Genomic DNA, 11,615 nt, shown 5'->3' with positions numbered 1-11,615 from the left:
TACTTTTTTAAAATTTTCTTTTGAACTCTCTTCAACACAAGAAGTTTTCAAATCATTTTTCAACAAAACTTTTTCAACATCATTTTTCAAAACTTCTTTTTCAAACACATTTTTCAAGATTTTTTTCAATGAATCATTTTCAAAATCACTTTTCAAATCACATTTTGAAGATTTCTCATTCATAAGATCATGCACATGTAATGAAAGAGGAATGGAATGTGAAACGGGACGGGTGATAACTTAAGGTTGCACCGGTTCACTCTCTTCATTGGACATTTCTACTTGATTGTCCACAATCCTACCACTCCGTAAGGTAGTCCCCGCATTAACATGTTCAATGGTGTGGCCTTCCAATGAGGAATGGGTTTCCACAACACATTGTTGCTTAGGTGGGGCATTAATGGGCATCTTTCCCTTCTCTCTTGCATTGAGAGTGTTTACTATTTTCCCTACTTGGGTTTCTAGCTTCGCAATAGATTGAGAGTGAGAATGAAGCAATTGAATGTTAGCCTCTAAAGTGCCCAAAGCATTCAAAACTTTTTCTTCAAAGGCGGGACTTCTAGTATTTCTTTGGGAATAAGATTGGTTGGGAAAATAAGAATTAGCAAATTGATTCCCTTATGATTGATAAGGTCTATAACCTTGGGATCCTTGGTTTTGAAGTGGAGGTGGAATGTACTTCCCTTGAAAACCGCCTTGGGAAAGGTTTGAGCCCTCTCCTTGGTTTTTTCAAGAGAAATTTGGATGATTCCTCCAACTTAGATTATAGTGAGTACCATAAGGATTGTTCCCTTGGTTCATAAAATCTGCATTGACTTGTTCATTAAGTTCATTTTGCACTTGTCTGTGAGGACAATGAGAAGTAAAATGAAAATACTAGAACAAGTCATACATGTTTCATTTAATGCACGATGAGAATGGTTAGGGAAGGAAGATACTTGGTTCGCCAAATTTTGGTTAATCAAAAATTGATCAAACCTTTGAGATAAAGACTTCATTTCGGCCGCTATTTCATTTGAATGGTCGACTTGATGTAAGCCAACACTCGTCCTACCTTGTGAATTTCTACCATTCTTGGATGATAGTGTTCTATGCAAAGAATTGTCACTCATGCTCTCATAAAGACGCTACACGTCATCCTCATGTCTATCAATGTATGAGCCACCCATGGAAGCATCAACCATACCCTTATAGTTGTCCGATAAGCTCTCAAAGAAATATTGAACTAATTGCCTTTTGGGTGTATCATGATGTGGACACTTCCTAAGCAATTCATTAAAGCATTCCCATGCCTCATGAAACGTTTCTCCATCCCCATGTGAAAATTCTCAAATTGTGGTTCTCATGGCATTGGTCTTAGAAACCGGATAGTACTTCTTCAAGAATTCTTATTGCATTTCTGCCCGAGAAGTGATTGAAAAAGGCCTAAGATTGTTAAACCAATACTTTGCCTTGTCTTTTAAGGTGAATAGAAAAATTTTGAGTCTTAAAACCTCTTCCGGCATGTCCGTATATTTTACGGTGGAACAAACTTCAAGAAACTCATCCAAATGCTTGTAAGGTTCTTCACTTAGAAGTCCATGATAGGTAGGAAGCATTTGAATGGTTTGTGGCTTAATTTCATAATGATGTGCTCTAAATGGAGGCAATTGGATGCATGTAGGTGCATTATACTCATTAGGCACATAATGGTCTCTTAAAGCAAGAGGTGGATTTACTACTTGAGGTGCAACATGAACACCTTGGTTTTGAAATGATGATGGGAGGTTGTGGAGTATACATTGGCCTTGGTATTCTATATGGAGCTTGGCTTTATTGTTGTGGTGATAGGTGAATGAATGGCCTAGGCATGCCTAATGGTACTTGTATGTTCTCATTGTGCACATTAGGATGAAGGATACCTTGTTGGTCTATATAACCAAGGTCCTCAACATGATCATTATTATGGTCATCCATTGATAGATTGGCTCTATTTGAACTTCCTCTTCCCCTAGGATTTTTAATTATGGATTCAAGATGCAAATCAAGAGGGACAACAGTTGGTCTCAATGAACGACGTCCATCCATGCACAATGCAAAACACAAAGAAACATAAAGAATGACAAACACTATGCCTTCACAACAATGCAATTAGACTTCTTCCACAAACACTTAATTTATACTCCCATGCTTTAACAACAATGATACAAGAACAATTAGAAATAAGCCTCCACGCGGGCCGATGATTTAACTAAGTGATTGAGTAAATAAAGTCTCACAAAGGTCCTTTAGCACTTCAACTCCAAATTTAAAGCTTAGCTTAGCAAATTTTTAGAATTTTTAGCTTTTTTCTTTGCTTGCTTAGATTGAATGCTCCTTTGCTTGCTTCCTCTCCAACAATGCACCTAGTTAAGTAAGAACAACACAATAAGTAACCAAAAAGAAAAATAAAAATAAAGTAAAGACACGATCAAAAGAGTACTAATCCTAATTGATTCCATAAATCCGATGTTGCCTAATCAAATCAATCAATCCCCGGCAATGGCGCCAAAAACTGACCGGTCATTTTGCCGCACTACCGTTAAGTTTAAGACTGTGTGGATTTTAAGGCGAGGGCCAAGAATTTTACATTTATAGAAGCCACTACTACCTTCACTATAAATATGGCTAGGGCGAGTAGGGATCGTCCCAAGCGATTGTGAGGATCGAACAAGGCCGTGGAATCGCTATTAGGGCTAGTAGGTCAAGTGATCAAACAATTGGTTGGTTGGTTGATTAGATAACAACTAAATTAAACTAAGTGATAACAAAAGAATGCAATTAAGAGTAAGTAAAAGAGAGATAGATCTTAGGGTTTAGAGATCACCACCAAACAATGCATTTCTATACCGTTGACAAGTGATTAATGAGGGCAAATGGTGTGTTGCAATATTGGTTTGTGTATGTGTTTGGTTGATTCAACAAGTAAGGATGACTAGTTAAGCATGTATTGTCTAAGCATCATGTGAAAGGCATAATATATTTAAGCAATGAAGCATATATTATCTAAACAACACGTGAAAGGCATAATATATCAAAACAAGTCATTAATCCTTTCATTAAGCTCACAATCCAAATATAACACAAGGTTAGAGACATATGTTACTTGCATTCAATGGCTTGGATCATCAAATAATAAGCATAGATTGTCCTCCCATTTAACACTACACTACAACTACACTACTAGCATGAAAATAAACTAGGAGAGAGGCACAATCCATCAAGGAATAAGTATGAACCATCAAGAAAATCACAAGAGCAATCTTTTAAGCACTATGTCTTGACAATTTCTAAATCTATAGCATCAATACACATAGACATGCAACAATAACACAAAATCTAGAGTCAAGCACCTGAACATCTATTCTAGCATACATAGACATATGGATAGAATGAAATGATCAATTAGAAGCATTAAACCACATAAATCATTGAATAAACAAGATCTATATATATCAAAGTGTCAAAACATCAATTACAACACTAATCCCTCAATAATACACAAAATTAAGATATAAAAAGCATGCTTGGGGCTAACTCTAGCCCCAAGAAGATGTCTAGCCACTCATGGTGATGTTGCTCCTACCCTCAAGGGCTAACTCCATGGTTGAAATCTGCTCCTTGTTGATAAAGAACTCCAATGGTGTCTCTAGCCTCCTCCTCCTCTAAGCTTGCTCTCCAAGAGATGATATGAAAATGATATTGGCTCCCTTTGTAAAAAGCAATCCTTATCCTTATATAGGTAGGTCAAATGACACCCAAAATGAGCTGGGGTCATGCACACAATATTCCCTAATGATTGGATAAAGGACAACTTTCAATGAGATGGAAATTTAACTTTTTTGCACTAGAGGAAGTTCGATCGATCGAACCTTGGACTTGGATAGATCGAACTGGCTGAGATCCATCGAACTTAGGCTGGATCGATCTAACTGGTTTTACTTTTTGGGAAAAGACAAATCCGAGATATTTTGGGAGATATTTTTAGGAAAAGGATAAAAGTGGTTAGTGGGTGGTATAGCTGTGGATATGATCAATCATTTGAATAAGGATAAAAGTGTTCAATCGATCGAAGGGTGGTGTTGGATCGATCAAAATTTTGGACTTTATGGTTTTAGGTCAAGACTTGGATCTATCTTGAAGTGTTGAGATCGATCATTGTTCGATCAATTGAACCTTGAAGTTGGATCGATCGAACTTTGCTGCTTCTCACCTTTGGCTTCATTTGCTTTGTTCTTTCTCCACTTTGCTCCTTTCTTTGTTTAATCCCAGAATTGCTTTAATTAAGCTCTTATTTAGCTGAGTTAGCTTATTTTTAGGATAACTGCCTAAAAATGGAAATAATACGAAATCAATTTAAAATGGTAAAGTAAGATAGATAAAGGTACTAGAATGCCTAAGCTTAAGGGGTTTAAATACGCACTTTTCAGTGTTCATCAATTTACATAGGAGTTTCCTTTGTGATTTCTGTATCTAGTTGTAGACCATTGATTATTCAGTTTTGGTTTTCCAGGGGTCCACATATTATGGATTCCCGAGTTGTATTTTAAATTGGAGGATTACATATATCAGAGGAATTTATTAATTGGAAGTTTATTCTAAGGAATTGTTGGATTATCATTTTAGTTTCTTTTCAGCAGTTTATTTATTCTTATTGATTATATTTGTATTCTGTGTTCGATTATTGCCAATTCGTTTTGATATCCTCGAGTATTCGGGTGTAGGCTTGGCCAACCCGCATCCGGGAATGTAGGGGTATCACACTTATTCATAAAGTCACTTTTCAAACTTTAGAATTGATTCATATGGATTTAATGGGTCGTATAACACCTGATAGCATTGGAGGAAAAAGATATATGCTTGTTATGGTTAATGATTTTTCTAAATTTACGTTTGTTGCATATTTGAGAGAAAAATCTGATGCTTTTGTGAATTTCAAGTCTATATGCCAACTTATTCAAAAGGAGAAGGGATATTGAATCACTTGGATTAAGTGCGATAGTGGAGGTGAATTTGAACCTAAGGAATTTATTGAATATTGTGATAACTATGACATTAAGTAAGAATTTGCAGCACCTAAAATACCACAACAGAATGGTGTAGTGGAAAGGAAAAATAGGATAATAGTAGGTATGGCTCGTACTATGTGTCATGAGAATAAAATTACTAGTCACTTTTGGGCTGAATCAGTACGTACTGTTTGTCATATCCTAAATAGAGTTTGTCTTAGGCTTAGAACTAAAAAGGCTTCATATGAATTGTGATATGATAGAAAGCCCACTATTAAATATTTTTGAGTATTTGGAAGTAAATATTATATCCTTAGAGATAGGGAATACTTGGGAAAATTTGACTCTAGAAGTGATGAATGTGTGTTTTTGGGTTATTCACAGAAAAGTGGAGTTTATAGGGTTTTAAATCTTAGAACTAAAGTGGTTATAGAGTCAATTAATGTTGTATTTGATGATACAAAATCTAAGATAACCTCTTCTCAACTTGATGAAGAAGAAACTAATTTTGAAATTGCAGGAGAAATGATAGAACCTACAATTCATGAGGAAGAAAGAGTTGAGAATTTAGGTGAAGAAGGTGAAGTGGTTGAAGAAGATGATAATGAGGAATTAAAGGTCACCATTAATGAACCTATAGGAATTCCTGTACCATCCTTAGACATTCCCACATCTAGCAGTTCTAGGATTAGATTGAGTCATCCAATTGACAATGCGATAGGTCCATGGGATAAGTTGGGTATAAGGAGTACAATCTGTGGTCGTTTAGTATATTCATGCATTGTAGATGATATAGGAGACTCATATCACATGGCTCGGTTTGAACTAAAGAATGTTGATGAAACTCTTCAAAATTCTGATTGGCTTATGGCTATGCAAGAAGAATTACTTCAATTTGTGAAAAAAATGATGTTTTAGAATTAGTGTCTCAACCTAGTGATGTTAATATCATAGGGACCAAATGGATCATTAAAAATAAACTTGATGAACATGGTCTTGTGATGAGAAATAAAACTAGATTGGCTGCAGAAGGGTATGCTCAAGTTGAAGGAATTGATTTTTATGAGACTTTTGCACTAGCTACTAAACTTGATTCTATTCGACTTCTTTTTGCTCTTGCATGTCACTTTAAATTCAAATTGTTTCAAATGGATGTTAAAAGTGCTTTTCTAAATGGTATTTTGCAGGAAGAAGTTATGTAGCACAACCAAAAGGTTTTATTAATCCACATAATCCTGATTTTATTTTTCATCTTAAAAAGGCTCTTTATGGTTTAAAGCAAGCACCTAGAGTATGGTATGAGAAGTTAACTTCTTATCTACTGCACAGGGGCTTTAAAAGAGGAGGAGCTGATAAAACATTATTTATTTTTAGGAAAGGAAAAGATTTTCTTATTGCTCAAATATATGTGGATGATGTTGTTTTTGGTGTTACATGTGATAACCTTGTTCATAATTTTGCTAAGGATATGAGTAATACTTTTGAAATGAGCATGGTTGGTGAACTAACTTTCTTTCTAGGTCTCCAATTGAAACAACTTGATATTAGGATTTTCATATCTCAATCAAAATATGCAAAGGAGCTAGTTAAGAAATTTGGTATGAAAGATTCAATGCATGTACAAACCCCTATGAGCACTTCATTCAAATTAGATAGAGACTCTGATCCTAACAAGGTTGATCATTTCTTATATAGGAGTATGATTGGTAGCTTGTTGTATTTAGTAGCAACTAGGCCAGATATTTCATTTAGTGTAGGTATTTGTGCTAGGTATCAAGCTCATCCTAGAGAACAACACATTCTTGTAGTCAAGCATTTTATTCATTATCTTAATAGTATATTGAATTATGGATTACTTTACTCTTCTGAATCTAACTCTAAGATTGTAGGCTATATTGATGTTGATTGGGCTGGTAATAAGAATGATAGAAAGAGTACTTTAGGTGGTTATTTCTATACTGGTGCTAATCTTGTTTTATGGTACAACAAGAAGCAAAATTTCATATCTTTATCATCTTGTGAGGCTGAATATATTGCTACTGGAAATTGTTACACACAATTGCTTTGGATGAAACAGATGCTTCTGGATTATGGAGTTGATCAAGTTACTATTGTTATCTTTTGTTATAATACTAGTACAATTAATATTTCAAAGAATCTAATTTTGCATTGTAGGACTAAGCACATTGGCATTCCACATCCCTTTCTTAAGAAACTTATTGAACAAAATGTCGTGTCTTTAAAAAAAGTGCATACTGATCAAAATTTGTCTGACATTCTAACTAAGCCATTAGATGCTCTTAAGTTTTCTCATTTTAAGAAATCTATAAGCGTCGTTTGTCTTAATTTAATGCATTGCAAAGACATAGTCTAGAAAGATTTTCATGCATACCTTGCTTATCTAGACTATGTTTTTAGGAAGTTAAGAAAACCATATTGATTGGGTATGTTGAACATAAGGGGTTTAATGACACATTAATTATCTGTGTAAAACATACTATAGCTATGAATTGCTGAAAATTGGTTTTGCTTACTTGTTTTGTATAGTAAATGAATTATTGATAGTACATTTACTTGAAATGTCACTATTTTGGTCAAATATGATGTTGACATGATTGATCATTGTCTTGGAACTTAAACTTGATTTACGTGTTTTGGTCGGTCTCGTCAACTACCAATGATAGTCAACCATTTTGCAATAACACAAATCATTGTAAAATAGGGCTATTGGACGGGTAAGTCGAACCACTGGGACTGTTAGTTTATGGCAACCAAGGTCTTTAAATTAACTTTTAGTTTGATGAAAGAGGTATAGATTTTTGTTTGGTTTGTCACTAGAATTAGGAATTGAAATTGCATAAAACAATAATTGCAAAGAATTGAAGAGATGAAGATAAAAAAGAGAGGATTAGGGAAGTGAATCCACTACCTACCCTATTTAACATGCTAGTTGAGGTTAACTTGGGGGAACAACGTAAATAAGTGACCATGGATTGTGACAACACCAAATTGCTACATTCCTTCAAGAAATCCATGAAATCAATAGGCAAGAATAATCTATCAAAGATTTGCATGCTTGAACTACCTAAACTAGGGTGTAGCCTTAGGCATGCTCACTAAGTTAGAGATTATCAAGCCCTCAATTAAATGATACAAGCACATGAAGTTAAAAATCAAGATTAATCTATCAAAGGGAGGCCCTAAGCCATGGACTAACAAGGTTCCCAAATACATGCCATTAAAACCATTTTCACAATCTCATTTCCATTTTCACTATGAAAATGCAAGTCATATGACCATAAGAACAAATAATCTAAGACAAGATAATTGATTTAACATGATAATTTATATAAATTAACATCCATTACATCAAAATGAGTGCTCTAGAATGTGAAACAACCACATAAATACATATTTTCCCAAATTAAACCCAAAACTAAGACATGCTTACATGGAAGGGCTTCATTACCTCCCTAGATAGGGAGTTAGTTACCCATGGATACAAGGGAGGAAGGAGAAGAAGTGGTCTTACCCTCTATTTTCGCACCTAAGAGCTCCAAGACCCACAAACCTTCTAAACTCCAATATTTCTCTCTCTAGACTTTGCAAAAAATGTGAGATCTATAATACAAGCTTCAAACCTTCTTTTGTAGACAAGATGTCTACCAAACCACCCAAAAACCTTGGTCTATGTCCCCTAAAATTGTTTTCCCAACAACCCAATTAAGGAGGGAATCCAATTAAAAGGATCAAGAAGCCAAGTGGGTCTGTAGTGTTTGCACGAGCGCTCGTAGGACCCATCACGAGTGCTCGTAGATGCCTTAGAATCCTTCTCATGGTTAGAAACAACAGAGATGAGTGTTTGTAAATACATAGCTTGCTTCTTTCTGCCTTGAATTGGAGTGCTCGTAAGAAGGACGAGCGCTCGTGTGACATGATGCGCACGCTCGGTGCTCCTGAATGCCGGACGAGTGCTCGTAAGGCACTAGATGAGCACTCGTCCGTGCCTTGGAATTTATTTCTCTTTTCTCTTGCTTTAAACTCTTTTCACTTTGATCATGGCTTTGGGTCTTTGAATCTATCTTCTGCCTTTTTGATTTGTAGAGAGTCTTTATGACCACATTGACAATTTCTTCTTGGAAACCAAAGGATGCAAAAGCCCATGATGACTTGTTCATTAAAAAGCTTTTAAAACCTCCGCCTTATTTCTTTTTGGGAGATAAACCTGAAAATACACAAAAATGAGGAACTGGAGAAAATCTATACCAAAAACCAACTAATGGACTTAACTAATGCAAATAAGGGCACTTGAATATGCAATATTCGGCACTTATCACACCTCCAAACTTACATTTTTCTAGTCCCATAGCAAAACCAAAATGAAGCACTCAATGAAATAACAACCATTGGAATGCTACCCAAAAGTATTAGCCATGGTGCAAGAAGGTGCATGAAGCTCAAATGTAACTTAGAACATAGAGAAAATTAGAGATGGAATCATTATGAAGACTACCATGCGCATATGAGGCCTTGACATAACAAAATGGCTAAAATTCCTTTTTTTTTTTTTTTTTATGCATTAACATCATAGTCCATATAAATACTTCAATTGTCATATCTATAAAAGAAATCATCTCAAGCTTCATTGAAAGTGAACCGGATTCCCAATATGTGGCTTTTACCTTCTTTTTCCAATTTCATAACATAAGTCTTCAAATCATCGAATTTCCCTTTTAAATGAGGTCTCTAAGGCATGAATTTACTCAAAAAACTTTTGTTCTTCTTTATTTATTTATTTTTATTTTTTAGATAATACATATTATGGTCGTGCAATGTCAAAGTCCCTTAAGCTTTCTAACCAACCCATGTAACAAGCTTTAGGCCAGCAACTCCCAAACCGGATGGCTTTAGGGTGCTAAGTGTAAAGACACTCCTAGGGCTTAATAACTCAAACTGGCAAAGCTATGAACTCCAATGAACCATATTTATTTATTTTTATTTCGTGAATGACCGTGCAATGCCTAAGTCCCTTAAGCTTTCTAACCAACCCATGTAGCAAGCTTTAGGCCAGCAACTCCCAAACCGGATGGCTTTAGGGTGCTTAGTGTAAAGACACTCCTAGGGCTTAATAACTCGAGTCAGCAAGGCTACAAACTTAAGTTAGTCATTATCCTTATTCATTTCAATTTTTTTTTTTACATGCCAAAGATATCCATTCATTAGGGTCATCAATTCAAATCGACTAAGTCAAGGTCAAGGTCAATTAGGTTGCATGCCTCACAATTAAGTTTCCGGTGTGCATCTATGCAGAGGGAAACATAGAAGAGTATGAAATCCGACGAAAATCTAATTGAAGCATTTATACAAACCGGTTTGAATCAACATGATTATTTTAAATTTCTTTATTTTCAAAACTATCATTTGCCTCTATACACAAAGTATTAAACATATGTTTCAATCTCCAACAAGTTCCAAGATTACACTATCATTGCTTTCCAAAAATGTTTGTTTTACTTTACATGAACAATTAGCATATGTAAACAAAAATGCATAGCAAAATAAAAAATGCATTACCAAAAGATACCCCCAAACTTGAATGTCACATTGTCCGCAATGGGATTAGAAAAAGAACGACAAATGAAAAATAGAAATAATAAAAAGAACAATAATACCAAGTGAGAGGAAAATCTCTGGCGCTGTGACAACAAGTCACCATGGGAATTCCAAAAGTCATGCCCCCAAACTTGGAATGGAGAACCTGCAAAGAGCCACTAAGAGAAACAGCAATAACTCTAAGGACAGAAATAATGAAAAATGACATAGTTAAGTAACAAGCAAGAAAAATAAAAGAGGGAATTTCTATTGAAAATAAGGTTAACATGTTACAGGTGAGAGTGTAGCGTCAACATGCCCAACCTAACAAGCTAAAGCAAAAATAAATTCCTAAAGTTCAACAAAAAGACAACACATAAAATAAAAAGAACCTGGAAATAGAAATAACCATAAAATGTAAAACACAGAACAGAGACAAGAACGGGTCAAGCTAGCTGGGGGCCAGGAGGGAAATAGGCAAGGAGTGCATTGAGGAAGGATCGAGTTTCGCGCCTTTCTTCTTAAGCCACCAGACGCTCATCCGCAGCAATACGACGGTTTTTGGCAGCAACAAGACGGTCCTCCGCCATAGCTAAGTAGTCCTCCCGCACAGCCCTATTGTAGTCAGCTAGGGTGCTCTCAAAGCTGTCCGTCCGAGCATGGACAATAGCAATGCTAGCCCGCAGAAAAGCATGGTCCTGTTGAGGGTCAACAGGGGGCTCCTCCCACTCAACATCTTCACCCATAGGATTATCCTCGGGGATGGGAGGAGATGGGTCCCGTGGCAGCAGAGGATCAGTAGGTTAATTGGGCCAAGAATGGCTAAGAACATTGTTCCAGCGCTATAGAGAAAATGCTTGAATTTTTTGCCCTTTTCTTCATAAGGAGGAACGATGAAACCTTTGTGCTTCAGGAGCTTGGTAATGAAGAACGGCAACGGCAAAGCCCAGATTTGGGCTCTTTGATGCCTCAAGTGAATGCATTCGTCCCAAAATC

At 35.9% G+C, this 11,615-nt stretch overlaps 1 non-coding gene across 1 annotated transcript; it reads left to right on the top strand.

Moving 5' to 3' along the window:
- Window positions 1–1,242: 1,242 nt before the first annotated feature.
- On the top strand, window positions 1,243–1,349 carry LOC132275682 (small nucleolar RNA R71). Its single transcript, XR_009470703.1, has one exon. It is a non-coding gene; the product is annotated as a small nucleolar RNA R71 (small nucleolar RNA).
- Window positions 1,350–11,615: the final 10,266 nt, after the last annotated feature.

Source organism: Cornus florida, unplaced genomic scaffold (assembly GCF_030987335.1).
Source record: "Cornus florida cultivar Cherokee Brave unplaced genomic scaffold, ASM3098733v1 CherokeeBrave_3.0.0_Hap2_Chr09, whole genome shotgun sequence".
Classification (NCBI taxonomy): Eukaryota; Viridiplantae; Streptophyta; class Magnoliopsida; order Cornales; family Cornaceae; genus Cornus; species Cornus florida.
Note: the sequence above shows the minus strand (reverse complement) of the source record. Positions and strands in the feature narration are given on the sequence as shown.